Raw genomic sequence first — 26,305 nt, forward strand, 5'->3', positions numbered from 1 at the left:
CGGCGTGAGCTCAAATGAAGATGAAGAAAGTGACGAGGTAGATGATAATATGGAACTAGATGATTAGAAAAAAAAAAGTATTATGTGATTTACTTTTTATTTTTATGTATTACGTAATGTGTACGAACATATTAATTTATATAAAGAAAGTATTTTATTATCTTTACTTGTATTTTAAGTTATATTTCTTTATTTAATTAGGCCCTGTTCTTTTGGACTTAAAGTTGCTGAACTTAACTTAATTTTTCTGAACTTAACTTAATTTTGCTGAACTTAACTTATTTTTTCTTTGAACTTTTCGAACTTAATTTTCTTTGAACTTTTCGAACTTAATTTTCTTTGAACTTAATTTTCTTTGAATTTTCTTTGAACTTTTTTGAACTTAACCTATAATAGCTTAACTTTTCTAAATTAAAATAATCTTACTTAAATTAACTTAATTTAATTTTACTTACTACTACTACTACTACTACTACTACTACTACTACTACTAATAATAATAATAATAATAATAATAATAATAATAATAATTCCCTTCAAAAAAAAAATATTTAATAATAATAATAATAATAATAATAATAATAATAATAAAGAAATATAACTAAAAACACAAATAAAGATTATAAAATACTTGATTTATATAAGTTAATATTTTCGTACACATTACCTAATACATAAAAATAAAAAGTAAATCACATTACTTTTTTTTTTTTTTCTAATCATCTAGTTCCATATTATCATCTTCCTCGTCACTTTCTTCATCTTCATTTGAGCTCACCCCGTCAAATCCATTGCCTCGCCAAATGTTCTTGACTATGTTATTTCGCACCTTGTACATAGCTTTTTTCTGCTTCTTATCAAACATGCCTAAATCTTTTGTCCCTAGAACGTTCTCATGTTGTATAACAGGTATCCCATGAGTGTGCATCCGTATAAAATTATGAAGTGTGAAATTAGAAACAATAATGGACATTTGATACTTAGGTGACATTTGAGGCATAACTTTAAACACCTTCCACCTTTTTTTCAATTGACCAAATGTCATTTCAACTTTCATTCTCAATGACGAATGTCGGTAATTAAAATGCTCTAACATACCTTCGGGGGATAGGTAAAAATTCCGCTTTAAATTAATATTTTTTTTTGAAAAAATTATATAGAATAATAATTAATCTCGGATTGTTTATACAACCGATTTGAACGAAAATTGTATCTATTTTTTAAAACTCGTCAATATTATGAAACTTATTATTATGCTTAACTTTTCTGAACTTAATTTTGCTGAACTTTTCTGAACTTAATTTTGCTGAACTTAATTTTGTTGAACTTTTCTGAACTTAATTTTGCTGAACTTAACTTAACTTAATTTTGTTGAACTTTTCTGAACTTAACTTAATTTTGCTGAACTTAACTTATAGAGAGTGACTTTAAGTCCAAAAGAACAGGGCCTTATTATTATATATTATTATTATTATTATTATTTTTATTATTATTATTATTATTATTATTATTATTATTATTATTATTATTATTATTATTATTATTATTATTATTATTATTATTATTATTATTATTATTATTATTATTATTAGTAGTAGTAGTAGTAGTAGTAGTAGTAGTAGTATTAAGTGAAATTAAATTAAGTTAATTTAAGTAAGATTCTTTTAATTCAGAAAAGTTAAGCTAAGTTAAGTTCAACAAAATTAAGTTCAGAAAAGTTCAGCAAAATTAAGTTCAGCAAAATTAAGTTCAGAAAAGTTCAACAAAATTAAGTTTAGTAAAATTAAGTTCAGAAAAGTTCAGCAAAATTAAGTTCAAAAAAGTTCAGCAAAAATAAGTTAAGTTTAGCAAAATTAAGTTAAGTTCAGAAAAATTAAGTTACGTTCAGCAACTTTAAGTCCAAAAGAACAGGGCCGAAAACTAAAAAAAAAAAGTATATGTAGAATCATTATCGGTTCACCGGTAACCGAACCGCTAATAACCGTTTAAAGTGGTTAACCAAACCGTTACTAACCGTTAGAAACAGTTCGGTTTAGGTTCAGAGTTTTGTCGAACCGAACCGTGTGCGAACCGAATTAAGCTAGCGGTTCGGTGAACCGAACCGTGAATGAACACCCCTAACACATACCCCCTCCCATTCAAAGCAAAGGTTACATTTGACTTTTTGGCACTATTCATGGTTGTAGAGAATCTTTGGTATTATTAATAATGTATAAGAGAAAACATAAAACATAATCATGCGAGATCTTGTTTGATTCATCGTCATGAATGCTATAAGAATATCAAGTTTTTATAATTTTTAATAATGTGTAACTAAAGATATTCACGTTGCAAAACACGCCTCGACAAGCGTAATAAAGTCAAATGTAACCTTTGGTTTGGATGGGAGGGAGTATTCAAACTTCAAAGATGTAAAAATGATTTCACGGGTCTTCATAAAAGAATCTTAAAGTCAAATATAACCTTTGGTTAGTTGTTTAGTTTATTGTAGAAATTTACAATGATAAGAATTACAATTATCACTTCCTATGAATCGACATAAACTATTTACTTGAGTAAATGGAATAATATTTTTCATAAATTTTCACTTAGATGGGACACTATCAACTTTCTAATTCAACTTTCAGCAAAAAAATCGAGCCCACCCGTAGCCAATGGCAAACCTAGAATTTTTCGAGGGTAGGGTCAGTTTAACATAATTATCATTCATTTTCTTTTATTATGGGGTCGTAAAGGTACAAACTTTTCAAATCTAACCAATTTATCGCCTAAAGCGTCAAACTATGACTGGCACAGTGTCACGGTCCGTACTTTTGCCGGATCGTGGCGCGCACCCTTGCACGGCTCAAGGCAAGGTGCAAGCGACAAGGATCTCCGTACTAGTGAAAGATCGCTCACTCGCACGATACTCGGGTCTCGGCAACACTCGACAGGATTGCAACGAGAGCGTCAAGCACTAGTGTTTGTCAAGCACTAGGCATTCGTAATCGGTCTCGGGTGTGTGAGTCGGGATCCTAGTGTCGATCCTACAAACACGGCTTGTTAGAAAAGTGAAGGCAAAGAGTCGTTCACAACAAAGCAACGCGAAGGCACAAGGTAGGAAGCGGATTTTCATTCACTAGTACTCCCTAAAGAGGGAAATTTGATATTTACATCCTGGTAGCAGGAGACATTGAAATTACAAAATTAGTGTAGAATAGCGATATACCTATTTATGGAAAGAAAAGCTATTCTAAAACTATGCTAAACTAGGAAAGTATTTACTAAAAATATACAAGGGAGAAATTACATAAGCATGAATAAATCTAAGGGTTCGAAGTGTGCGGATCGTCACACTCTCCCCCACCTAATCTGTTGCCGCCCTCGGCAACACAAAAATCTTGAATGGTGCTTCAGTGACACATCCTCGGTGAGCTCTGACTGTCCCTGCAGTGTTGGGGCTTGTCTTGTACAACCCGGCTTAAATGTGCGCTTCGTCCCGAACAATGACTGGCATCTTCGTCCCTTCAAGGATAGGCTGGAGTTCGTTGACATAGAAGCTGCCGAACATCATGTTCTCTAAGTCCACCACGTGCTCCTTGTCTCTCGGGAAAGTCCACTTTGCCGCTGCTTGAAAAGACCTCTCTCGGGATTTCTTCAAGTACTGGCTCCAACGGACCTTCATCTTGTCTCTTGTCACTTCAGCACCTGCATTACAGAACGCGGGAGGTTTCCAGGACGCCGAATCAACATTTCCGCGCGGCCCCTTGATGGTACGAGGCTTTCTCCCCCAGGTCGGCTGACCCTCAAACCAGGACGTCGTTCAACACATCGACGCGGCCCCCTAATTTCACGAGGCCTTCTTATTTGGGTATTTCGACCCTCGTTGTCTACTACTCGGTGAGGTGGTAGACTCTCCTTTTGTCTCCCAGGCCACTTAGCAGCGTAGTTAGCCTGGGTCTTGTTCGCTCTCGGTTCCACCGAACCTTTAGGCATTCTCCAAGGTTGCATCCCACGTTTCGTCGTCGGTATCACCCTCATAGCCGATATTCGATGCTGCCCCTTGTCTTCATCGCCGTCTACCGTCTTCACTACGATAGACCTCATTAGTAGCATCGATCCGTCACTCGGTTTCAATACTACCAATGCTTTCTGAAAGAACTGCATCCCGAGTACTAACTTGAAGTCATCCAGCGGAACGGTGGTGAAGTCGAGCTCCCCTGCCCACTCACCCACTTAGACCGCGACATTCTTAGCCACTCCTTGGACGCGTCTCAATTTCCCATTGATCGGCTTCAGGCAGCTGTTAGCATCCCGTAGAACTAGCCCCAACCGATCAGCTTCCTCTTTAGTAACAAAGTTGTGGGAGGCGCCCGAGTCGATCAAGGCTCGTGCTTGCTTCCCATCCACCATCAAGTCCACGTACATGATCCCGTTGGATTTCTTGGCGCAGGAATCTTCGTACTTCCCCATCTCGCTAATCTTTTGAAGTGAGCCCATCCGTGGTTGGTCTTCACCATCACTCGAGTTTTCGTTATACACTTGGTAATAGTCGGCCAACGCCCCATCAAGACGTTCTTGAGCCCCTTTTGGCATCTTCTTGAACATGGCATTGAACTCCGCTTTGTTCGGACAATCGACCATCTTGTGAGGACCCTTGCACACAAAACACGCGAACGGTTTATTCGTTGTGGAAGCAGTTGAGTTTCCCGCCTTCGAAGACGAGCTTGAGGGCGAGTTTGTAGTGATCGTCGATTGGGCTTGACTTCCTTACGAGCAGAACCGACTGTTCCCAACTGAAATGGCGCTATTTTGTGGCCTTTGTCCATTGTACCCACTCTGTGACGCACCAATATTCCCCGTTGGTGCCACAACAGTGACACCCCGCGATAAAGCGGAAAATGTAACTAATAAATTAAAGCGGAAATTTATGAGATTTTAAAAACTTTTAAATTACTAGTTAAAGATTAACACGCGGGTGCCAAAAGAAATGAAACAAATACTACAATAGACAAACTTAGGTTATTACAACCCAAGTCTAGAAAGCGGGGAAAAGATATCCCACGAATAAACAAATAAGGGGTTTCTAAACTAGCAAACTAAGGTCCAAGGGTTTAGTTCTCGCTAGCCCACACGTCTTCCCACGTAAGCATCTTCACCACCTGTCATTCATGTAAACATGAACACCACATTCAGTGGGGAGTAACTCAAGGTTCTCCCAGCCACAAAATGTCGAAACACGGATAAACAAGAACATATTAGAACAGCATGAATATAACTATTTGATGCAAGCACTCAGACATGAGACTAACATTCAAAACATGTGTAGTCAATCATAGATAAGGCATATGATACATCCAAATTTGAAAACCAAACAACATACAATACATGAAATGGGACTACTAACATCACATAATAAGCAAAGCATCCGGCTCAGAGGCTACCTTTAAAGCATGTCCGAGACACAAGTCCTTAAGTACCTTGGCTCAGCGGTTACCTTTAAAACATGTCCAAGGCACGACCTCTAAAGTATCTGGCTCAGCGGTTACCTTTAAAACATGTCCAAATACTAAACAAGTGCCCGACTCAGAGGTTACCTTTAAAACATGTCCGAGGCACCACACATAAAGTATATGGCTCAGCGGTTACCTTTAAAACATGTCCAAATATTACAAACAAGTGCCCGACTTAGAGGTTACCTTTAAAACATGTCCGAGACACAACAAACAAGTATCTGGCTCAGCGGTTACCTTTAAAACATGGCCAAATACAACAAACAAGTGTCCGACTCAGAGGTTACCTTTAAAACATGTCCGAGGCACAACAAAAAAGTATCTGGCTCAGCGGTTACCTTTAAAACATAGCCAAATACAACAAACAAGTGCCCGACTCAGAGGTTACCTTTAAAACATGTCCGAGGGACAACAAACAAGTATCTGGCTCAGCGGTTATCTTTAAAACATGGCCAAATACAACAAACAAGTGCCCGACTCAGAGGTTACCTTTAAAACATGTCCGAAGCACAACAAACAAGTATCTGTCTCTGCGGTTACCTTTAAAACATGGCCAAATACAACAAACAAGTACAACAAACAAGCACAACAAACAAGCACATAGAACGGGATTATTAATGTCACATTCATACTTATGGCCTGCATCACCATAAGTACGGATGGGAACATCACTCCCGCCGATCATATCGCAACTAGAGGGCCTATGACTCACCCCTAGTAACCGATTGAATCAAGACTCAGGGACGAGATTATAAATGTCACATTCATACTTATGACCTGCATCGCCAAAAGTACGGATGAGAATATCAATCCTGACGATCATATCGCAACTAGAGGGCCTCTGGCTCACCCCTAGTAACCGATAGAATCAAGACTCTCACAACCGAACAATACTAGACATTATTAAGCATACGACTCACTACAAGTAACTATTTATAATAAATATCTCATACTTGCATTATATTAATAAATATTCCACTTTATAATTTAACATGCCGATTAAAATAAAATATAGCAAGTGGTGATGAATAATTTACGTTATGTGAAAATCGTGGAATAAAACGTAACTAACTACAAATGAGTCATTCATAAGTCAACACTAACATGTAGGTTGGCCCAACAACTATAAGACCATATACAACAAGCCCAAGTATGATACATAATAAAACCTAGAACAAGGGGAGAATAAATGTAATAGACAAATAATAATCCAAGTTAGACATTCCAATCCCATTTATACTCGTAAACATGAATTAGTAATTCATTTACTTGTTTACTAACACAATAACGGGTTCACCACCCACCTAGCATAACATACTCGTATTCCAGTTTGCATAAGGAAATGGTGATATGGGCATGCTCCCTTAGATATTGATATTGTGTAAGTGTATCATACTATCAAGCATGTTTGGCCCAAAGAAAAACACACTTCCTCTACAGGTCCCATAATGACCTGATTATCTCACCATATTTTAGGAAAACATGTTCAAAATTAAAGGAACTACTTTGTTTACGCACCACTAATTCTACCAAGTCAACAATTAACATTTCAATTACCCACATAAGCCCACACCCCCACCAGTAGTCACCCTAAAACGGCAACCTCCCAATCCCAAATAATTTTCCTCCACAAATCCACATTTAACCGCACTTAACTCCTCCTGCAAAACAAAAGCTCGGGTCTGCTTTCTCCCCACGTCCTATATCCGACCCAACTCCTGTCATTACATGATAGGAACAAGACAGGCCATTGATAACCCATAAATCAGTCCATTTCAACATCATTCTGAGACGGAAATTACCATACAAAAGACCCGTATTATTCTTGAATATACAGTTGAGACGGAAATAAGAAAGTTGGCTCGAACCACCAACAAAACATTGACCAAAAATCGTGTATAAGACCGTCTCACAACTCCATTTCCACGTTTTGAGCAGCCCCAGTAAGACAAGGTTTAAGACGGAATTTAACACGATAAATTCGAGCATACAAGTGAGAAAAGTTTAAAGGACCAAACTTTATCAAACAAACGCATATAAAACGACTTATAAGACGGAGTTTCGACATTTTTGTCGAGTAACCTATCACCGTTACCTCATAATTTCTTCGAATAAATGGCCTCCGAAGCTTGAGTATTCCAATGAGTCTCCGAAACCTTCATCAAGGAGCAAGAACATGAAAGGATTGAGACAAAAACCGCAACTTTTATAAGACGGCGAAAGACGAAACCACCACAAGGACGAGACTTTCTTACCTTGAAAGAATGAGGAAGGAAAGAGGAAGCTAATGGCGTAAAGATTAGTGGAAAAGGTTGAGAATTGGAGGAGAAATTTGGGTTTGAAAGGGGCGAAAATGGTGTACGGAGCTCTGTCATAATGTTTGTTGTTGTTGTCGTGTTTCGTTGTTTACAGGAAGAAGGGAAAAAAAGTGAGGGGGGTGGGACACCGTCAACCACACAAAGTATTAATATTAATAATATATATATATATATATATATATTATAATAATAATAATAATAATAATAATAATAATAATAATAAAAGAATTATATAAAATATATAATAATATATAATAATATATAAAGGAGATATTTAGAGGTAGGGTGTAAGAGGGTGGGTGAGTGTGTTGTCGATTTAGGATAGGTCGGGAAAGATTAGTCTCACAAGTGGAAATGTGACGGTCTATAGCTAGACGGAAGTTAAGACATGGATTATTATTATTATTACGGTCATTATTATTGTCACTATTATTATTCGACAAAAAATACGTATTTTTATATAAACTACGCTTTAAAATATTCTTTTCATAAAAACCGTGCTCAAAATGAATTAATTGATTTGAATAATTTAATAATATAAAATAAAGTAATCAAACGGTTTAATAAATTTTAAATGTCACAAAGGGAAATTCGCGGGTGTTACAATCACCCCACCTTTTAAAAAGTTTCGTCCTCGAAACTTGAAAGTAGAAATGAAAGGTTAAATAAAATAAAACTGAACTTTTGAAAATGGTAACCAACCATTTAAAAGGTTACTTATCGTAAGAATTAAAATTCTTTCAAAAGTTTCAAATAAAATTTTCTGACATAATCAGATTGAAAGGTAAATCATTGGTATAAATCAAAAATCAAAATAATTTGAAAAACACTAATGAAGAGTTTTCCAAGTATAAGTCTCATTCATGGAACGAAATTGCTTTTGTCGTGCACACAAGAACGCTAACTTTCCAAGTCAAAGACAAATTTAAAACAAAAATCATTCGCCGACAAGCGTAGAACAAGTTATTAAACGTCTCTAATAACGAGTTCTAACATCCGATCAACGTTAAAATCAAATGAGAAAGGTAATTCACTCAAATTTTCTTTTGCAAAAGCCAAATGGAAGTTGAAAGATTCATTGTTGATCCTCAAAAAGGAGTCAATTTCTGAAAATATAGTATTAAACTTTGACAAAGAAGTAATAAATAGATCAAATTTAACAGAAATTGGATAAACTTTAAAGAAATCTCGGGCTTAGCAGTTAAAATTATGATAAAGGAGTTTATATTCAAAGAATAAATAGGGAACTAAATTAAATTTTCATCTTCAACTTTTTCTAAAATAGGTAAGGATTGTAAGAGTAACATAAATTTTTAACAACGACTCAAAATTGGTAGCTTGAAAAGTTTAGAAGTTGTACAAAAGAAAAGTAACTTAGACATCATAGATACCGGTATGCAAAAAGGATTCAACTTAACTAATCAAAAGAGTTATGATGAATTTCATAGGTTACGAGTATCAAACTTAAAAGAGGAGCATGATGAAGCGAGAAAGAGAGGTATGAACGGTAACACTTATGGTCAAAGAGGAAGGGAAATTAGGCAACAAGGAAACGCCAGGTACTCGAATCTGAAACAACAACACCATCCTAAACGGTTCCGAAAACTTCCTAACAACAAAACTTATAATCACAACACTCCCAAGGGTTTCCTCAAAACACTCATGTTACTTCATCCTAATCCATTCCCTGAAACAAGGTACTCCACTATAAGTTGATAAGTGCATAATTTACATACTTTTACCCCTCATTTTAGCTCGGTTTCTATTATTCATCATACTTTAATTAGTATATTTTTGAGCTAATCTTGTGTTCTAGGTGTATTGTTGTGTTTGTTACGGTTTTGTAGGAATCTAAGCATTTAGAGGCTTTTTCCTATCATTTTATACACCAAGTTCACTAAGCTAATCAAGACCAAGTGTTGGAATAATCATGGAGCATTGGATTGGGTTTTGCATGGAGAAATTGTTGGATTAATATGTGTAATGCAAATATTGCCAACAATCAAAGTCAAAGCCCAATGTTCAAGTCCAAGTCAAGGTGGAAAGCATAAGATTCCAACATGCTTAGGATGCTTTTTGGGAGCTCTAAAGATGATAGATGAAGCATTTACCCGGGTGCATTAAGGGTCATTAATCACGCTCTTAGGATTCCTCAAGAAATTACGTGAGTAATTAAGAGAAAATACCCGGAAACACACGACCCCGATCGGGGCCACATGCATCTTGATTGTTTACGTTTCTTCTTCCTCTCCTATAAATAGGAGAGGCATCCCAAGGCTTAGGCATCTCTTCTTCACGTCTCATTTTACTTTACAATAGCCTTAAGTATTATTTTTTCTCTCATTAGTTTTCTCATTAGTTTTCAATATTGTTAAGCTTATAGTTGTTAAACATTTGGTTATTTATACATTCAAGCTTTTGGTTCTACTTTTTTCTTCCTTGCAAGTTCTATTTCCATTCGGTAATTCTAATTCTAGCTTGTTTAATTTACGTTTCTATTATAGTTATCATATAGTTTTCATCATTAGTCCTTTTATACTACATAGTTTAATTTTATATCATATATCTTACCATTTAGTTTACATCATTTTCATTATCATGTTTATCATTTCTCTTAATATAGCTTACAATTTACACCTTAATATGAGTAGCTAAATCTCTTAGTCTAAGGGTTAGGTGAGCCGTGCATAAATTAAATATGTAACATGATAAAATAAGTTAATATTAATATTGTTCAAATTGCTTCTATGACATGCTTGCGCCATAACGTTTAATCTTTGTTTAAGGCCTTATTCAATTGATTAAGTTTGTTCATTCGTTCTATAAGTCGAGAGGCACGGAATTGAATTAGACTAAGCATGTATAGTAGGACGACCTAGTCATGGACGAGAGTTTCTCTAGGACCCGGTCTATGGTTGACACTAATATCGTAAGGTGGGTGTCTCTAAGCCTAAGCAACTGACAATGTTATTAGTACCGAATTTATCATGATCGTATATTTACCCTTGCATGTGTGACCCGAACCCCTTAGACTCTCTTTTATCATATAATTTACATTACAATTTTTATTAATCATCAAACAAACAAACTAAACCAAAAACAAAATCGACCTTGATAAAAATATACCCATAGCAATTCACAACGTAATTCCCATTTCCTTGTGGTTCGACCCCTGTTACTATATTTACTTGTGTTTAGGGAATTTATCTTTGCATAGGTACGCGATAAGCCTATCAAATTTTGGCGCCGTTGCCGGGGAAACGGTTTTATTGCTTTTTGAATTGTCGATTTTTATCTTGTTTTCCTTTGTCTTGGGGAACACTTGTTTCTTGAGACCGTTACTTATCACCTCTCTAGAAATTGTTGTCTTATGCCCAGGTCCTCTCGAAGTGGAGAATTGCTTTCACCGGATTCCGATCCCGAGAAAACATTTAGGAGAAGACGACGTTTCTGAAAGGAAGTGAAAGAAGCCACTTCTCCCATACAAGTTGAAAGTGCTAGAAAGTCTTACTTAGACGATCTAGTGGTTCTTGAAGAGCAGGAGGTTTCAAGTTCATCATCCCCACCACCATCACCATCTACTACCAAAAAGATGGTGAAACTTTCCGATCACTCAAAGCCCACCGCGGCCATGCTTCCGGCCGGAATCATAACCACTCAAATCACCGCACCGGAATTCGAGATCAAGTCGGCTTTCATTAGCCTCGTGGAGAGAAAGCAATTTGGGGGAAGTCATTTGGAGGATCCCAATTTGCATGTGCAAATTTTTTGTGACTATTGCTCCATGATTCATCAAACGGGCGTCACTCAAGCCCAAATTAGGGAAATACTTTTCCCTTTCTCTTTGAAGGACAAGGCCAAGTTTTGGATCAATAGCCTTGACTGCACTGCCATGGGAATCACCAATTGGGAGACTTTGGCTCTTGCTTTCTATCAAAAGTTTTTTTCACCGGAGAAAACTCAAACTTTGAGGAGCCAAATTACCGGGTTCCGTCAACAAGCTCTTGAGAGCTTATATGAGACTTGGGAGAGGTACAAAGAGCTTCAAAGACAATTCCCACATCATGGGCTTGATGATTGGTTTCTAGCAATAACATTCTACAATGGATGTTGTGCCGAGTCCCGAAGGATTCTTGATTCCGCCAACAATGGGCGGTTTGATCAAATTGACACCGACCTTGCTCATGCCACGATTGAATCTATGGCGGTCCATGATGCCCAATATGTCAATTTCCGAGTTGTGCCATCCAAAGGTAAAGAAGAATCCTCGAACAACTCCGTTTTGCTAGCTCAAATTGTCTTGCTCCAACAACAATTGGCGGAAAGAGATGCTAAAGATTCCCTTCAACAACTCAATGTCGTGTCTTCAACAAGCCAAATCATTGTTTGTGATGGTTGCGGAGGTACGGGTCATTATGCCGCTCATTGCCGAGCTCCTATCGAAGAGGTAAATGCTTTTCAAGCTCTAAGACAAAGTTCATATCCACCGGGTACATTTTCCAACACTTATAAACCGAATTCAAAATTCCATCCGAACTTGTCTTAAACTAGCAACAATGTGCTTAACCCACAACCCCCACCACAATAAAATGTCTATGTCCCTCAACAACAAAAGTATATATCTCCACCGGGTTATCAAAATCAAGAAAGGCCCCCACAAAACAATTACCAACAAAATCCACCACAAAATACCCAACAAAACAATCAACGAGTTGGTAAGCTCGAGGGTATGATAGTCCAAATGCAAAGGAAATTATTGGCTCAAATTCAAAAGAACGATCAAGCTCATAGTGCCGCGGTCAAGATGTTGGAACAACAAGTGGCTCAACTAGCCGCTTCTAATTCTCAAAGGAAGAACGGTCAACTACCTCCCCAAGGTGAGCAACCACATGAAACTGTTAATTCTATTTCCTTGAGAAGTGGTACAAACTATGATGGGCCATCCATGAATTTGGATGATGAGGTGGTTGTTAAAAAGGCGAAGCTTGGGGGAAATGATAAAAAGAAGGTTAGTGAAGAGCCTCTTGTTAAGGATCGTGTGTAACACCCCCTCATACCAAGGTACCTTACCAAGGACTACCCTAACATGAAAGGCTGTTACCATCTCGGTTTCCCGAGGTTAGTATATCAAAGTTACAATTTCCAAACAACATTTATTAAAGTATAAAGAGTTAGCGAATACATTATCTCAAATCAACTCAAACTAAAAGTGTAAGAACTTCAATACAACTGAAATCATTGACGGCTAAACTCGTAACGGCGGAAACTAGACTCGAAGTGATGTCTCCCCATGTCTGTCCCATAACTAAACATCTGCATTACCTGTCATATCTGCTCATCATCTCCGAATGGATCACCGCAGGTTTTACAAAACAACAACACGGGGTCAGTTACCGCATAATTCAAATAAGACAAACAAATAATGTAACCGGCTGATCATCCTCCATCCCCGGTCTCCCAATTTCACACATTAACCGACTACACACCGAAGTGTGTAGCCCTGCCAGATTACCCATCGCAACAGGTAATCCTCGCCGCCATTGGGTGACCATGACCCATCCCCACCTAGTCCAGCTCATCAACGAGCGACTAACAATCCCTGTCCCTTAATGTGCACATCCCCTCCCGTGACGGGTTCCACGGAGGGCGAACTAGGGTGTGAAGCCACTCCCGCAAGTGACTCCACCACAATCACACATACCACAGCATCACAGCTGTCACAACACCACTTCCGTCATAACACAATCATGTGGGAAATAATCTGTATACTTCCCTTAAAAATGAAGGATTATAACGAATTTAATTAAGACGATCACTATTCATAAAATAAATACATAAACAAAGTAAAAGATTCAGAAATAACCTTCGGTCCTAGCAAAAACGGCCTAAGAACAATATCAAAATTGATATTCGCTTATCAGTTGCACCCAAGACGATATGAGATATGCCCTATAGATAATGCTAGAATCGAACTAAAATTTTCTGTAAAATTTAGTTGTTTTGTGTTTTTCTTCTGATGAGAGAGGAGGCTAGGTCAAAAAAAGAATTAGGTCAGAAAATCCTCTCCCTCACTCACCTATAAACCGTGTATAGGAATAAATTAGGGTAGGCTTTTCTTTTCTATTTTTCTCGGCCCATAACCGAAATAAGGAGTATTCTTTCCTTATTTTTGGTTATTCCAAAAATGTATAAAATGTGTTAAATTGTCATCTAGTGAGGATCGAACCCATGACCTCTTGGTTTGTGTACCCTCACTATTACCACTATGACACATTCAACTTGTTGATATTAAATATAACCGATTACATTTAATTACGAATTAACAGATTAATTCGTCCAAGCTAACATTACATACATTTAATTAAATATAACTTATTATATTCAATTTACGAATTGACAGTTAATTCGTCTCAACTAATATTATTTAATCTTCATTAAATAATTGTCTCATCAACACATTGACTAACTGTTTAGTCATATTAGGCATCAATGTGATCATATTTCTATAACCACATCTCTCAAACACATCCTATAGGTGTGACCTTTAGGGACCAGATTGATCACCGCCATCGTATGATAATAACGTCAAACTTTCTAGCAAGCCAACCGTTATTAGGTAAATGTTAATCAAGCGATTAAATATACGAAGTATACCCTTGTGAACACAGTAAGAGATTTACAAATGTTATCACACTAATTTGTGGAGGACACAAGCTCCAACAAACTCCCACTTGTCCTCACAAGTGTATGTGCGATAACCGATTCTCATATCCTAAAATTTCTCCCAATCAATGTAAAACAATTTGCAAATCCGCATTCACAAAGGTCGTATTTTACAAGCGATCATTATCAAGAGTGGTTTCCCCGACTAGAGAGTAACTTAACTGATAAACGAATCAACATTCGAGCATGGCCATGCATTTCAGTTACAACTCCTCGAGTGGCCCTGAGAAATAACTATACCTGATAAGGGTTGGATATTTTCCTCAACTCGAATCCTGCAGATGTAAGCACAAGTATGAAATGACCGGAAAAAATCTACTTAGCCTCCGATTCACGGGGCAGACCGTGAGAAAGAAACCAAAGTCACCCAAAAGCGCCTTAATCTCAAGAGACAGTCGATAGTCAAAAGAATCGACTCTAGGAACACAATGGATGTCCTATCCACGACCTGGCACCGAATGTTTTTAAACATTTAAGACTCCATTACTTTGTCACAAAAGGTTGTCCTACGAGGTATCGTTATAATCTCGCATCTGTGATCGATCAGTCAATCGTTTGACTTATGGCTCGTTGAACCCACCATCAATCGACTGCACAATATAATAGCCGGAGTTATCAGCTCACATTGGCGATTACGGACCAAAACAAATATAATGTAATTGATTCACTTTGTGGCGTTCAATGTTGTCGATACAATCCACATGAAAAACAAAATATTATATATAAAACGATGAAGTTATAAATAGTATATATGAAAAAGATAATGTATCAAATCCATAATCAAGTACTACAACTCAGGAACGCGTTTAATTCCCATGGAATTAACGTGCCCTACATGCTTATCATAATTCAACGGTTTAGTGAGAGGATCCGCGATGTTATCATCCGTCGCAATCTTGTCTATCACTATCTCCTCTTGCTCCACATAATCACGGATCAGGTGAGCTTTCCGATGTACATGTCTAGATTTGTTGCTAGACTTTGGCTCCTTAGCCTGGAAGATGGCACCTCTATTGTCACAATAGATGGTGATCGGGTCATTCGAACTAGAAATTACCGTAAGTCCTTGTAAGAATTGACGCATCCATATCGCTTCCTTTGCTGCCTCCGAAGTGGCATAGTACTCGGATTCAGTAGTAAAATCTGCTACAACACTCTGTTTGGAACTCTTCCGGTGACCGCAAACACCATTAAGAGTGAAGACGAACACGGACTGAGATTTTGAATCATCTCGATTCGTTTGGAAGCTAGCATCTGCGTAACCGATTGCGCATAGATTAGAATCGCCTCCATAAGTCAATACCCAATCCTTAGTCCTCCGTAGGTACTTGAGGATGTTTTTAACAACTATCCAGTGTGTTTCACCTGGAGTCTTTTGGTACCGACTCGTGATAAGTAGCATTTTAGTTGTATTTTACCCATGCTTTTATCTTATATTTGACTCGATTTTGTGTGCTTTAAATGTTAAAAAGCTCATTTTGTTAATTAATTAGAAGTAATTAGTTTTATTGCATTTATCTCGAATAATTGGTGTATCTCGAGTATTTGATCTTTGCTTGGTTTTATTTTGTCATGTAGGTCTTTGAGAAGAACGGAATCGTATATTGAATAAAGCGACGGGTCAATACGAAGTCAAATCGTAAAGAAATGGAGATATTTGTGATTGTGTCCTAAAGAAAAGTCAAATGGCCAAATGACTTTACCAAAGTCACACTCCCGTCATCAACTCCCCTGCAATGTTCATTCATCATCAAACCTGCCACTTCATCCTCACCATTTCCACTTTCATTCTTTGTCACCTCCATTAACAAACCTTCATCACCATTCATTCTTTCCCGAGCTCATCACCAACAACTCGACATTCATTCACCATCTCCATTCATCTTCACTTGACCACCATTTCCATCACCAACAACTCGCCTTCTTCTTCGTCCACAACACCATTAATGCTCCCTCCTTGACCACCCCGTGTCCTCCGTCTCCATTAGACCAGTAGAGATCATTAACCACCACCATTCGTAACCATTTCAGACCCGAAACGACTTCATCGTCATTCGTACCTTCATCACCATTGCAACCATAAACTGAGCTCAGTCCAACCCACATCATGTCGCCCATCATCTCGGACATCAATCTCGCCACTTCACCTTCTCCATTTTCGCACCCCTGCATCATCAACAACAACATGCAACAACTTCATCATCTTTCAATTAATTCACCAACATCAGCAACAACCTCGCATCAACCACCATCAACGCCATTCATTAACTCCACCACGACTCCAACCCACAATTCGACATCGACAAAACCACCAACTCCACTCTCATTCACCAATTCAATTCTGCAAATTATGAAGATTTGCTCTCTATGCCGGTACCCCGGCAGTCGACTACCCACACCGGCAGGCACCAACATCAATTCCTCTCCTTTTCTTTGTGAACGCGCTACCGGTCATAGCCACCGGCAGCCGGGCAACCGGCATACAACACCGCAGACAACATTCTCGGATCAATTCGTGTTCCTATGCCGGTGCCCCGGCAGCCGCCCCACCGGCAACCACACACACCTAGTGAATTTCCGCCTTTTCTTCAAGTACTCGCTGCCGGCACCTCGCACCGACCGCCGGCTGACCGGCAAAGAACCCTTGGCTGCGTCTTTTCCTGTGTTTTTCCCTTCTTCCTTTTTGTCTTTATTAAATAAGTCGTGTCTTTTGTTTCACAAATTCTCATTGAAGACATGACATATCCGTCACAAGCTGAAGACGGATACCATTTTACCTCACAATGTACCCACTTTTTCTCTCTCTGCAACACTATTCATGTGGTCCCCTTTCTCCACTAACTCATTTTGTTACCATTTTATCTCACAAAATATCCGTCACAAATGGTAACCCGTCACAAGGGAGACCAATTGCTTTTGTTTAGCCTAGTGGTGTCTTTTGATGAGGATTATTATTAATATTATTAATGTTATTATTAAATTATCATTATTATTATTATTTAGATTATTATTAGATTAGTATATAAGGACACCTTACACCACACCATTATACAACCTTAGAAATTAGAATAGAAATTAGATTAGTCTTTAGTCTCTCTATATTGTAACTCAAGAACCCTAATATTTACTCTCTCCTTTTCATTCAATAAAATTTGCAATCTTTCTTTAATTATTAGTTTAATTCTTCCTTTGTTTATGCAAGTTCTTCATCTCTCATTAGTATACAATTAGTATTTTGGGTTGTATTTGAAGATTAGAAGAAATTCATTCTTCCATTATTATCCAAGATTGCTACTTTCCTCTTTGTTGGTACAATTCTCATCTTTTGTTTACATTACTTTCATTAGTTTACATTTATTATGTTGTTTTATCATTATTCATCTAAAGTAGTAATCTTTATCATATTTACAATGTTTACTTGTGTTTTGTTGCAATTTATTGTTGAATTCTCACCCATGAACATGTGTGAGTAGTCTTATCTAAGGTCTAGGGGGAATTTGGGTAATTAAGGGGATGAATTTAGGTTGTTAACCTTTTGAATTGGGTGATTATGTGGTTTCTACTCTTAATGCATTTGAAGTGTTTGTGGAAATGCCTCAATGAAAATTGGACATTTCATTAACATGTTTGGCTTACCTTGGTGCATTGTGCTATTAGATAGTTTTAGAAGTGCTTATAGATGAGTTTTAATGAAAGTTAGAACATCTCTTTGATGCATTCGATCCGTCTTGGTGCTCATGCTATTGGGTAGTCTTTATGCTTTATTTGTAGCTAGTTCATCTCGATCAAGTGACAACTTATTGAGGAGCTTAAGGTGACTAAGAAATTAGTCTTAAACCCTTGACCACTATTATTACCCTTTTCTTGTTAGACCTTGTTTCTCCCCCTAATTGCCCTTTGTGAACTCAAAGACCTTAGCCTTCCATCAATTGAATACAATCCCATTTAGTTTAATTTAACTTGTTTGCATCTTAATTTAGATAAATCAACATCTTATTTTGTTTGACTAAACTAAAGACTTAAACAAACCAAGTATCTAACCCCCGCCATCTTCGTGTTCGACACCCGAATAAATACTACTTTTATTTGGTTTTATAAATTGTTTTTGGTACCGGAAGTGACGGCAAAATCCGGTCATCAAAATGGCGCCGTTGCCGGGGATGGCGTTAGGTTATGCTTAGTTAGTTAGAGTCTTAGGCTTAGTCTTTACTTGTTGTTTGCTTGTTTGTGTAGTTTGTGTGCTTCTTGTAGAGTGTGTGTGATTTTTGCCTTACCCTAGTGTGTAAAAGCACTAGGAGTCTTACGGTTTGACAAGTTGTATGCCTAGGAGGAACCACCAAGCTTTGCTCTTTGACTCCGATCCCGAAAGGCTTTTTAGAGCCTTAAGGAATAGGACCATTGCAAGGGTTAGAATCTCTTCTCAAGCAACCATAAACCAAGCAAATTCACCCACCCAACCTCTCTTTGAAAACACAACACAACAACAACCAAACAACACCATTGATCACCCCCTAGAAAATCCTTTCTACAATTTCCAACTCCCAAATACTCCACCTCAAACACCACCCCCTCATATACCAAATCCACCACCACCACCAATGGCTTTACGTGACCATAACCGTCCTAACCACAATGATGCTTGCGACCCAATTAATTTTGGCGCATTGGCTCCCAACAACTTTGAGATGCATCCCGCCCAAGTCGGGTTGATTGAGAAGGATTTGTTCGGGGGGCATATTGAAGAGGATGCCCATGCTCACCTCCGGAAGTTTAAGAGGAAGGTTTCAATGATGAAAAAGAATGGGGTGTCCGAGGACACCTTGAGAATGATGTTGTTTCCGTTTTCATTGACGGGCAAAGCGGACCGATGGTTGAACATTCACCCACCGGATACTTTCACTACTTGGGATGCCTTGGCTAAATCATTCATGGCCAAATATTACCCTTCCTCAAAGACCGCGATGCTCCGTAATGAGATTCATACATTTCAACAAGAGGATGGGGAGTCTTTGGGTGAAGCTTGGGACCGTTATCAAGACTTGATAGCAAGTTGCCCCCACCATGGAATACCGGAATGGTACATCACTCAAACATTCTTCCAAACTTTGTTACCGAGGACTAAGGAGATGGTAAATGCCTCCGCGGGGGGAGGATTTGATCACTTGAGTGATGAAGAGGGCACGGCATTGATCAAGAAAATGGTAGATTCGGAAGCAAACTATGGTTCTAGAGGAAACATGCTAAGAAGGAATGGGAAGTTTCCTAAGGACAACTCCTCCAACTCCGAGACAAATGCCAAGCTCGACTTACTCACAAAACAATTTGAGAAGTTTCAAAGAAATCAAGTGCACCAAGCCGCAACCTCACATGGGGCACCCATGGAGGAAGTGGGTCAAGTCTCAAGTTGTGAACTTTGTGGAGGAAGTGGTCACACATATGACTTGTGTGCCAACAATTACAACAACTTTGATGGGAACAATGTGCAAGAGGTGAATGCTTTCCAAGCATTTAACAATTTTTCCAACCGTCCACTTAGACCCTCATTCAACAACAACCAAGGATCCAACCAAAACTTTGCCAACCAATCTCAAGCATACCAAGATTATAGGGGTAACCAAGGGAACCAAGGTAATCAAAACTTTTACCAAGGAAACCAAGGAAACCAAGCTAACCAAGGGTTTGGCCAAGGATTCAATCAATGGAATAACAACAATGGGTTCAATCAAGGATACAACAATAATCAAAGGTACAACCAAGGGCAAAACCAAGGGTTCAATCAAGGGTACCAAGGGAACCACCAAAATTCCAACTTTAGAGTTCAAGGATATGACTTTCCTCTTCCAATTTCCAACCAACCTTGCAACCAAGAGCCACCACTCCAAGCAAGCAATACCATGGGAGATGATAAATATGACAACTTGGTGAAGTTGATAGGGGATTTGGCAAGTAGCACCCAACAACAAATCAAGAGTCTTGAAGCTAAAGTGGCTTCCCAAGCTCTCATGAGTTCTCAAAAACCACCGGGTGTATTTCTAAGACAAGGGCAAAATCCAAGAGACCCTATGAAGGCAAAGGAAGTTAATGCTATCATGGTTGGAGTTGAAGAGGAAAGAGAAGAGTCATTTGATTTGCCGAGTCAAGAGGAGTTATCTTACACTACTCCCTTTTCCATGGCTATGGAAACATTCCAAGAAGTTGACCATGAGCCCGAAAAAGAGAGCATAGAAGACTATGTGCTTGAGCAAATAATGACAATTCATGGTACAAGCTTGGATGTTGAAGTCAACCCGGATAAGGGAGAGATGATTATGACTTCACCAACCACTATGAGTGAAGAATTTGTGCTTGAAGAAATTTTGAAATCACCAAATGTGATGGTAGAAGTTGAGAAGAGCCCGGAAGAAGAAGAGGTGGTGATGATAGAAGAACACTCTTTGGCCAAGCAAGAAGAAGTCATTTCTAGAAGAGTGGACATTAGTAGACATGAGCTTGATGCCTCAAGTGAAGAGTGCAATGTGGTCAAGTCTAAAGAAATTCCCGTCAAACTTGATGACCCCGGGAGTTTCTCAATTCCATGTACCGTTGGTGACCAAAAGGTGGATAGTGCTTTGTGTGACTTAGGGGCAAGTGTGAGTGTCATACCACTTGCCCTTGTGAAGAGGTTGAATATTTCAAGCTTAGCCCGCACTTCCATTACAATCAAACTTGCCGATGGAACAATCAAATCTCCAAATGGGATTCTCAAGGATATCATGGTTCAAATTGGTAAACTTTCAATTCCTACCGACTTTGTTGTGTTGGACATCCCTATGGGAAGAAGCTCTCGTGTCATTCTTGGTAGGCCATTCTTGGCCACGGGAGGAGCTATCATAGATGTCAAAGAGGGAAGATTGTTATTCAAAGTCGGGGAGGAAAAAGTTGAATTCAAGCTACCACATGCTTCAAAGAAAACCGTGGTTCAAAACATGTTTGCCGTGGAAACTTTAGAACTCCATGAGAATGAAGAAGATGAGAATATGGAATTCTTGATTCCTTATGAGCCAAAAGTTGATGATGAGCCACCGGATAAGTTCCTTGAAAAAGAAGTGAATGCTAAAGATAAGTGTTGGGAAACCGAGTTCAATTCTAGCACAAATGCCCCTCCAAATTCAAAACCAAGAATTGAAAAGAAGAAACCAAAAAGATGGAGAAAGAGATCGAAAGTAAATAGGGTATGTGACCCTAATGTTGACAAAGAGACTAAGGAAAAGTTTGAAGAAGAAATGAACCGAAAATGGCAAGAGATTCAAGATGCCATGAGTAAGTTGCATGCTTTGATGATGAAGAACAAGGGTTCATGTGTTGTTGATGCTTGTATTGAAGGTAGAAGGTTGGTGGGATCTCGGGATATTGATCCCGGTTGAATGAAGTCTTTGAATGAAGAGGTTTGGTGGAGTCACTTAAGAACCACCGCAATGTATATATTCTTCTCCTCTTTAATTAAGTTTTTACCGCATTTTGCATTTAGTAACATGATTAGAAAAGGAGTTAATCTAAATTAGCTCTCTTTGCATTCATGTAGTGTAGTTTGCATTGTACTTTCAATTTAGCATGTAGGATAGTTCATGCATTACATTCATTAAACAAAAACCACTAAAAATTTGAAAAATCAAAAATCAACAAAAACATGTATTTCATTTCCGAATTCCTCCACACATGTATTTCCATTGAGAATATGTAAATAAATAAGTGTGGGGAGGAAATTCCATCATTTTAAAAATACAAAAACATGTTATTTATTTTCAAATATTCAAAAAATCCAAAAATATGTTCTTTAATTTCGAAAAATTCAAAAACCACAAAAAATATGTTGTTTATTTTTCCTATTCTCTCCCTATACTTTGTTCCATTGAGGACAATGTAAATTTCAAGTGTGGGGAGGGAAATATCCACTTTGTGAATATTTGTTTATATTTGTATATACCTTTAAATGTGATAAAAATTCAAAAAATGCCTAAAAATTGAAAAATTTCGAAAAAAATTACAAAAATATTGCATTGTATATATATGTTGGTCTAACAAGTGGCGCAGGCACATACGGGACATTTGAGGCATTAGGAGACTAGAAGACCGCTCGGTTGAATCTTTCTTATCTCTTTCTCCTTTACTATTCTTTTCCTTTATATTGTTGGATATATGGAGGAGGATGGGCTATGTTGATGAGGATGTTCCATTTTGGAACTTGGTGTGTGTGCTTACGTGCTGCTAGGTTTAGATAATTGTTACATGTTTACCTTATGTTCATTTCAATTTCTTGCATGCATTTGTCTCACATGTATTTATGTGTTGTGTTTCCTTTTTGTTGCATTGAGTTTGTATATAAAGTTTTGAACAAAATGTGGTCTAGGGAGGGATTATGATACCCCAATGATGATTTATGTCTTGACCGTGCCTTCCCCCTCCCCATGGCTCGCACCCGTGTCACATGGTTAGCATATGGGAAAAAGGGCATGTCCACCAAGTTTTGGCCGCCTTGTGAGACCGAGAGGACCGTAGGCTAGACCTAGACCTCGACCTAACTACTCAAATGTGAGGATTAGAGCCTCCTAGGGTCGGTGCATTCATACCCGACCCCCACTTAGGATTGTGAGTAGGTCTCCTCGCGAGACGTGTTATGTCTAGACGCATAAGTGTGTCATTCCGTCCTTAGGCCATGATTTGCATTTCATTTTAAGTCATGAAATGAAATTTGTTTCCACATGCATATGAACCTCACATAGCCAAATTGCCTTGTTTTGTCCCTTCCATTATCTCCCTTTTTGATTCACCCCCTTTGAGCCTCAACCTATTCATTTGGCAAACTCACTAAAATAGCTACATCCCATAACCACCCTTCCTTGATCAAGAATTGGTCGGTTTTGTAGTAGTGTTGTAGGAGGTGATTTGGGTCATAGTGGTGGATAGTATACATACCCACTTGGGTCGGAACTTGGTACGCATTTGGCATTGTATATAATTAAGAGGTTTTGAAAAAAAGAAATGAAAAACAAAATAGAAAAGTGAAAAAGTTGTGAAAAATTCAAAAAAAGAGTTGGTTGTTTTGTATATATTTGTGTCAAAAGAAGAAAAAGGCAAGCAACACCCCTCCTCATCATTAAACGGGGTAGAAAGAGCCGTTGCTAAATAAAGGGGCAATCTGATGTTTTTCCAAAATGAGTCGGGTTTACACAATTTTTGCTAGACTTGAGAAACCGAGTCTTTGTTAGGGTGTAGACGTTACCATTTGTTGAAATAAGAGGAGTACTTTCAAAGTTTTTCCAATTTGAGTTGGGTTTATGCAATTTTTGCATAGTTTTGGTGATCCATGCTATGTTAGGGCATAGACGTGTCTCATGTGTTGCAATAAGGAAATGGATGTGATGTGTCGACAATTCTTGATTTGAACTCCACATGTCCAAACGGTGCTTGCACCAATCCCGTTCCATCCTACTCCTTAGCCCCATTACAACCCTTATTTCATGGCTTGCGCATTGTTACATTTTGCATCTCATTTGGACATAGGACTGTTTTACACATTAGATTGCGGACACGTTCTCACGAGTCGTAGTAGGAGAGCGTTTGGCTACTTTTTGTACAAAAACACCCGGTCTTTAAATGAGTGACGAGTGAAATCCGTGAGGTTGTCGATGGTCTAAGTCCCCTTAGCCATGGGTCTCTTTTGGTTGAATCTTGCGTGTGTCATGTCATTCTTGGAGGACTAGCCTTGCTTCCCCTTTTCCCCGCCTCAGAATGTGTTTCTTTGGCTTGTGTGAACATATTTGGGTTGCTTGTGCCACGTTTAGGGAGTTGGCACCTCGTTGAGGTTTTGAGACGGTTTCACCTAACCTAGACCTTTCAATTTTGAAGCAAAACGGCCGCTTAGATGAGGAAAGCGGTTTGGCTTTTTGTGATGCATCTTATATGTTGATTCGTGCTTAAATGTTGGATGTGTCAAAAATTTTCCGCAAGCCCCCACTTGCCTTGCATCAGAATGCATACCTCATTGTGTTTCGGTGTGAGTTGAAGGGACGGAGAAGGCCCGTTAATTGCCTTTCATTGGATATTATTAGTTTATCTAGTTATTTTATATTACGGGTCTTAGTTTAATTTAATGAGCTTACTCGAGGACGAGTAAGGTTTAAGTGTGGGGAGATTTGATAAGTAGCATTTTAATTGTATTTTACCCATGCTTTTATCTTATATTTGACTCGATTTTGTGTGCTTTAAATGTTAAAAAGCTCATTTTGTTAATTAATTAGAAGTAATTAGTTTTATTGCATTTATCTCGAATAATTGGTGTATCTCGAGTATTTGATACTGCTTGGTTTTATTTTGTCATGTAGGTGCTGAGAAGAACGGAATCGTATATTGAATAAAGCGACGGGTCAATACGAAGTCAAATCGTAAAGAAATGGAGATATTTGTGATTGTGTCCTAAAGAAAAGTCAAATGGCCAAATGACTTTACCAAAGTCACACTCCCGTCATCAACTCCCCTGCAATGTTCATTCATCATCAAACCTGCCACTTCATCCTCACCATTTCCACTTTCATTCACTGTCACCTCCATTAACAAACCTTCATCACCATTCATTCTTTCACCTGAGCTCATCACCAACAACTCGACATTCATTCACCATCTCCATTCATCTTCACTTGACCACCATTTCCATCACCAACAACTCGCCTTCTTCTTCGTCCACAACACCATTAATGCTCCCTCCTTGACCACCCCGTGTCCTCCGTCTCCATTAGACCAGCAGCAGCATCATTAACCACCACCATTCGTAACCATTTCAGCAGCCCAGAACAGCTTCATCGTCATTCGTACCTTCATCACCATTGCAACCATAAACTGAGCTCAGTCCAACCCACATCATGCTGCCCATCATCTCAGACATCAATCTCGCCACTTCACCTTCTCCATTTTCGCACCCCTGCATCATCAACAACAACATGCAACAACTTCATCATCTTTCAATTAATTCACCAACATCAGCAACAACCTCGCATCAACCACCATCAACGCCATTCATTAACTCCACCACGACTCCAACCCACAATTCGACATCGACAAAACCACCAACTCCACTCTCATTCACCAATTCAATTCTGCAAATTATGAAGATTTGCTCTCTATGCCGGTACCCCGGCAGTCGACTACCCACACCGGCAGGCACCAACATCAATTCCTCTCCTTTTCTTTGTGAACGCGCTACCGGTCATAGCCACCGGCAGCCGGGCAACCGGCATACAACACCGCAGACAACATTCTCGGATCAATTCGTGTTCCTATGCCGGTGCCCCGGCAGCCGCCCCACCGGCAACCACACACACCTAGTGAATTTCCGCCTTTTCTTCAAGTACTCGCTGCCGGCACCTCGCACCGACCGCCGGCTGACCGGCAAAGAACCCTTGGCTGCGTCTTTTCCTGTGTTTTTCCCTTCTTCCTTTTTGTCTTTATTAAATAAGTCGTGTCTTTTGTTTAGCCTAGTGGTGTCTTTTGATGAGGATTATTATTAATATTATTAATGTTATTATTAAATTATCATTATTATTATTATTTAGATTATTATTAGATTAGTATATAAGGACACCTTACACCACACCATTATACAACCTTAGAAATTAGAATAGAAATTAGATTAGTCTTTAGTCTCTCTATATTGTAACTCAAGAACCCTAATATTTACTCTCTCCTTTTCATTCAATAAAATTTGCAATCTTTCTTTAATTATTAGTTTAATTCTTCCTT

At 38.4% G+C, this 26,305-nt stretch overlaps 1 long non-coding RNA gene and 2 other non-coding genes across 3 annotated transcripts; all 3 read right to left on the minus strand.

Moving 5' to 3' along the window:
* Positions 1 to 4,906: 4,906 nt before the first annotated feature.
* On the minus strand, positions 4,907 to 7,942 carry LOC141626868 (uncharacterized). Its single transcript, XR_012536445.1, has 3 exons — positions 7,748 to 7,942; positions 7,588 to 7,648; positions 4,907 to 5,141 (listed from the first exon to the last, which is right to left on the minus strand). It is a non-coding gene; the product is annotated as an uncharacterized LOC141626868 (long non-coding RNA).
* Positions 7,943 to 11,772: 3,830 nt separating this feature from the next.
* On the minus strand, positions 11,773 to 11,882 carry LOC141635352 (small nucleolar RNA R71). Its single transcript, XR_012540048.1, has one exon. It is a non-coding gene; the product is annotated as a small nucleolar RNA R71 (small nucleolar RNA).
* A 7,612-nt stretch (positions 11,883 to 19,494) lies between these two features.
* Positions 19,495 to 19,601, minus strand: LOC141635251 (small nucleolar RNA R71). Its single transcript, XR_012539950.1, has one exon. It is a non-coding gene; the product is annotated as a small nucleolar RNA R71 (small nucleolar RNA).
* Positions 19,602 to 26,305: the final 6,704 nt, after the last annotated feature.

This window comes from Silene latifolia, chromosome Y (genome assembly GCF_048544455.1).
Source record: "Silene latifolia isolate original U9 population chromosome Y, ASM4854445v1, whole genome shotgun sequence".
Taxonomy (NCBI): domain Eukaryota; kingdom Viridiplantae; phylum Streptophyta; class Magnoliopsida; order Caryophyllales; family Caryophyllaceae; genus Silene; species Silene latifolia.